Source organism: Geospiza fortis, unplaced genomic scaffold (genome assembly GCF_000277835.1).
Source record: "Geospiza fortis unplaced genomic scaffold, GeoFor_1.0 scaffold237, whole genome shotgun sequence".
Classification (NCBI taxonomy): Eukaryota; Metazoa; Chordata; class Aves; order Passeriformes; family Thraupidae; genus Geospiza; species Geospiza fortis.
The window spans coordinates 2,610,249-2,616,126 of NW_005054319.1; positions in this window are offsets into that span (position 1 = coordinate 2,610,249).

Genomic DNA, 5,878 nt, shown 5'->3' on the forward strand with positions numbered 1-5,878 from the left:
GTCTTGCTATTAATCTTATTGCACCTCTTTAGAAGAATAAACCTCTCTCCCTCTCATTAGTTTTTCTCCATCTCCCCCTCTAGTTACTGTTAAATATGAGGAACGTTGCAGCTCTTAATAAGAAGAGCAAAGGAACCAACATAAAGCCTGGAGGGTCTTTTACAATGGCAGCTTTTAAAATGAGTGTACAGCACAGTGCATGCTCAGCCAGCTGTAATCTCTCACTTTCAGCTTCAGAAGGATGTCACTTGGATTTGGGAAAGATCATTTTCAGTCTGTTGAACACAGGTTGTATAACACAATTGCTTATTAGTACTTCACACGGTGATCTGGAGATACCATCAGCTTTGTTCGTTTTCTTTTTATATTTTAAAGTTTTCAAATACATTAGGGCAATTGTTTAGATACTCAGATAATGCACAGATGGGAACAGATCAAATCCTTGACTATATGTGGTGAAATCATCACATTGTAGCTAAACTTAGCCTACAATCAGAAGTGCTGTGCTGTATCCAGCCTGCCAATATTGCATTTTCCTCTTCCTCCTGCAACTGGCATCCAAAAGAGTTAATTCATGTTCATTCCTTTTGGCATGGGACATTTGTCTTTTATGAATGTGCTGAAAGTGAGGCTTTCAAGTAAAAACCAAGGACATTAATTACTCAAAGTTGGATGATTGGCTTATTTAATAACACTGGTATTCAGACAGAGTTCTTGACCTGATTCTTTAATGTTTCTGCAAACATTGTTCATACTTTATTAATAACAACTATATGAAATGTGTGGTGGTGTAGAAGAGTGGCTGTCTTTGGGAATTACAGCTTTAATTTGGGTTGGTGAAGGAGGGGAGGATCTATGGATATGCAGGCCTGATTTTCCAATAAGAAGCATTTGAGTGGATTTGACAGCTTTCAACGTCATGGCTTAGTACAAATCTTTGAAAGTATGAAATGTATTACTAATAACAAATAACTTATGCTTTCTGACTTACTGAGAAGGATGTTTCCAGCCAAAAAAGACTAGAAACCAGCATGCCCTCCTCTAAAAGAATAACTGGGGTGGAGTTAGGCACAAGAATGGGCAGAATTGAGCAGCAGTGTCCAGGTTCTTCATTGAGCTTCTGATGGTGCCTCAGAGCACAGCTGGATGAGGGCTGCAGAGGAGACAGAGCCAAAGCCTTTCTGAGCTGTATAGCACTGATCTTCCAGTAAGAAACCTGGTGAAAAAGATCTGTAATAAAAAGAAGTGATCCTGACATTTAGTGAACTCATAAAGATCATTTGGGTCATATATTTTACATGTGAGAATATGCAGCTGGGAAAAGCTGCTGCCACTCCAAGCAGAAGCTGATATTTGTTTCTTTCCATGAGGGAAAATAGGAATTTTTCTGGAATGAAGTATTCAAAGTATCTTCTTGTGAGTTTATCATTGCATGTTAGATGTCAGAGAATTTTTGTTCTCCCTCAAGACATTTGAACATGCCCACTTTTGATTTCTGTCACACAAAAATGTGAGTCCTCATTGTGCACTTAACATACCTCCTAGCTTAAAAGCACCAGCACATTGCAACTGCACTTTGGAAAAGAATTGTAAAAAAGATGATAAAGGTAAGATCTGGGCAAAAATATGGGAGCATTTTATGATTTTGACATATTTGGCAAGATTTTCATTTCTTGGACCTTAGTTCTGACCATGTATAAATGCTGACAAATCTGTAAGAAGAGAAGCTTTGTAGATCAAGAATGTCATGTTTCATTTTATATCAAATAATATTAAAAGCACACAAGGCCTGTCAATCTGGAGGCCATGTGAACAGTAGTATTTGCAAAAAAACAGTTAGAGCCTCTCACTAGCACAGTAATAGACCCCTGGGAGTAGGTCCTGCTCTGCTCTCCTCTTCCTCAGCTGCATTTCCAGCTTTCCCTTCAGTCCCACTGATTGCTGGGGGAAGGTCATGGTCCTGGGGCTCTGCTTCTTGCAGTTATGAAAAATTCAGAAGCTACAGTTGAAGGTAATTGTTGCTGTGGTTCTGTTTGGCAGAGAAAGCAAAGCATGGTGCTTCCTACCATGTGCCTTTTGCTGTAGGTACTGTCCAGTGATCAGAAGGGTCTTGAAATTGGGTAAGTAAAACTGCTGCTTGGTGGTGCTGTGTCTTGCATATCAGAGCTCAATATGAAATATTCTAAGAGTTGTCTAATACTTGATGTTGTAGTGCAAATAGAAAAGGACATTTTAATTGCATTTCATTTTTTTAATTTGCACCGTTTCTTCAAGAATCTTCAGCCGTTTGTTTTGGCAAACAAGCCATCTTCATAACAGCCAGGAAATGCAAGAACACAGATTTTTGGGAGATCTGTATTGCTCAGCCTGTTTAAAAGACAAGATTGTGAGGACCCAGAGAGCTTATCCCACAAACTGCCAATGCTGTAGTGCCTCTAGCAAGCAAATCTTGCCTTGTCCATGTGCTGTCCACCACACCAGCCTCTGCTTCCTGCTCAGCCTGGCATGTTCATCCCTGGATTTACATTATGTGATGAGTAAGTCTAGAAAAATCTCCTCCATTGTGCATTTTAAATTATTTATCTTAAATTATTAAGTGTGCAGTCAGTTCCTGAATTCCTGTAGCTGGTTGGAGCTGTGTGGGAAGATGTCATCTGGCACTTTATTCCCTTTTTGTCACTTGGTTGTGTACAGTTTTCAAATCTCAGCGTTGCTTGTATCTTAGGCAATCACATGGGCACAGATAGGACAAAATCGTGTCTTTGCCTCTGTTTGAATCAGTCTGCTGTGTTAATAAAAATGGCATCCCAGGCTAGAAGTAGCAGTGTGTACAGAATGACAAATTACATCTTCATCTGCCTGCACTAATCGCCTTCTAGTCGAGTTAATCTGCATTGTGTGGCTCTGGCTAGCAGAATGCATGTCCTAAGAGAATGCTGAAGTCAGGACTTCAGGCAAAATAAAGGAACACTAATTACTTAGAATTGCTTAAAGCTGGAACTGTGCCTCTAATGGAAGTACTAATTACTCAAAATTTGACAGTGCAAGACTTTCCCTTTAATTTGGCTGATCCTTGCTATGGGTTGTGTATCTATTTGGTTCTCCACTGTCTGCCCACAATTTTAATTTGTTATCACCATTGTAAAATTACTGTGTAAATGAATTGTGTTTGTATTTGGAAAGGGCATCTTGGACTTGTTGAATGTGTAGTTTATTTCCTTATTTCCTGTCACTGGAAAATTGCTCTGCTGTGTTTCTCTTCATTTTAAAGCAAGGTGATTATTGACTCATCTCCCATTATTTCAAACAGCTTAGAAATGCACGTCTTTGGTTTTGAGCTTGGGGGTTTTGCTTTTCTTTTGTGGGTTTTTCTAAATTTTGCCATTGACTAAGGCAAAGTAAAAAACATTAAATCTACTCCCATTTCTGCAAATCAGTGTCAAAAACAGCAATCGTAAAAGAGATTTAAGTTGCAAAATCAAGCACTCAGAAAATTAGAAAACATAAGAATGGAAATTGTCTGTGTAATTTAAATTTTACTCCATGCATATATGGTAGGATGGAACTTCTTAATTATGTCATCAAGGCTGTGTTTTCCTTTGTGTGCAACTGGTAAGTTATTTATTCAGGGTTTTCCTTGCAGCTCTGCTGCTCTTCCCATTTTCAAAAGGTAGGTCTACAAAGCAGTCCCAAAGGCAGAGAAGTAACTTTGCAGTTGGGCTTTGATCCTGCACAGAAATAAGTAGGAACTTTCCTGTTGCTTTGGTGTAGGAACTGGTCATAGATGTTTCATCACAAATGTTCCCTTTAAAACATGTTTTAATGTTCTGATTCATTTACAGTCAAAATACTGAATTGATGTTACTTAATTTAAATCCAGTTTTGTTGGCATAAAACTTTCCAGTAGCTTATTCTGGTTTAGCCTTTGGTTTCCTTTTATGTCTTCCTTTCTGTACAGCTGAATGAGCTTGTTATTTCTGTCCCTGCAAATAGGAATATTAGTTGTTTACAGTGATTCCAGTCATACAAGGACACAATTAAATGTCCTTGCCTGTGCAGGACAAGCTCATTTTCACAATGATTTATAATTATGTTCTATTTTAAATTCTTCATAAGAACCTACATAGTCAACAACTTAAAGCGGTTTTAAATAATTATTATTTTAATATAAGGGTTTTTTCCCCTTCAAGGAGTATGGAATAGCAAACTAAATAAAACTAATTAGTAAATGGTGGGGGAAGGGCAAAGCAAAACAGTGGTTTATCTTTCTTTGTCAAAACAAAGCTGAATAAGAAGCTTGTGCTACTAAGAAACTGGTGTTGCAGACATAGAGGGAGGGCCCTCTGGGTACAAACAGAACACTCATACAGTTGCTCTTACTAATTTTTTTCCTTACATGCAGAAAATTTTTGGCATTCCCCAACAAAACCCACAAAAACACCTACGTCAAAAAGTTAAATAGGTTTCAAAACCAAATCCTTAAAGGTCAAGAAATGCCACATGTATATAAATGGCCAGAAGAATTAAAATTCTACCTCTCTGTGCCTCCAGCCTGGAGACTGAATGAAGGGGGATTGTGTTAGAGGCAAACAAGCAAAAACCTCTAAATTATGTGAGCACATAGTTAAAAGTGCCAGATACCCTTCTGTTCATAGGAAGGTGGAGTTACATTCCCTATTAGCTTTAGTTGTTCAGATTTTTTAATGAATATTTTCTGCTAATTGAAATATCACAGCTGTGGCAACTTGAATCTATTCTCTCCAAGGTCCCATGTGTATTTGATAAAATTGTGAGCCATGGGACACGGGATCTGTCACTCTTACTTGCTTACAAATAGCCAGACCAGCCATGGCACTGTGAAAATCATCATTTGCTGTTGAGCTCCTTTGGACCCAAAGGATGTTTGGCACTGTGTTTCCCTGTATTGGTCTGGAGGTACAACAGGCTTTGGCAGCATCCTTTGTACCAGCCAGGCTTGCTTAAGCTCCATGAAATTGCCCAAATCTGGCGCAGGGATGCTGCTGATGGAATTTGCCAGGCGAGCAGTGACGTGAGCCCGTGCAGCGCCGGGGTCCCAGCTGCTCAGCATGCTCAGCCCATGGCTTAGTGCCCTCCTTGCTGCCTGCTCTCACTCCTGAGCTGCTGGGAGTTGCCACCATTTTATTTGTCTGCTTTCCATGGGCTTAATTGGACTAAACAAACTGTTCTAAAGCTATCTGGAGAAATTCAAAACTTCAGCCACGCTGATGGTGTTTCTCTGGTAGCATAGATACTTGTAAACAGACTTTATGGGTTTCACATGGATTTCACAGGACCCTTTATTAGAAGCAGAGGCTCTTGCAGGATCCTGGAAAGGACTGATCAGCATCCTGATTTACCTTGTTAAACAGGACTGGTATTTCTGTGAGCTGTCACAAATAAATGCTCACAGATAGGCACAAGGACAGGCAGCCAAGAAACCATGTATGGGCATCAACTGTGCCAGAGGGCAGGGATGACAGCGGGGAATGTAACCTCCTGAAGTTCTCTGGTTAAGGCAGAACGCCACCTGGCACAAACCCTGGCTGCCAGAAGGTTAAAAATAACAAATAGCATCCCTATTACATAAGGAAATCTTTTGTCCCTGTTTAATGGGGCACTGTGATATGCCGGAAAGAATAAATATGGAGCTTCTCTGAAGTCTTGTGGTTAGTGCTTAGGGCCAAGCCAGCTGAAAATACCAGGGCTGATTGCAAGCAGGACCCTGTGTACAAGCTGCTGGCATTAAACAGGCAAAATCTGGGTGAAATTCCAGTCTCTAAGCATGCTCAGCAGCAGCCTTAGCCCAGTAACTGCACTGGTGGCACTTCCTTCAGTGCCAGGAAGGACTTCGGGTCCT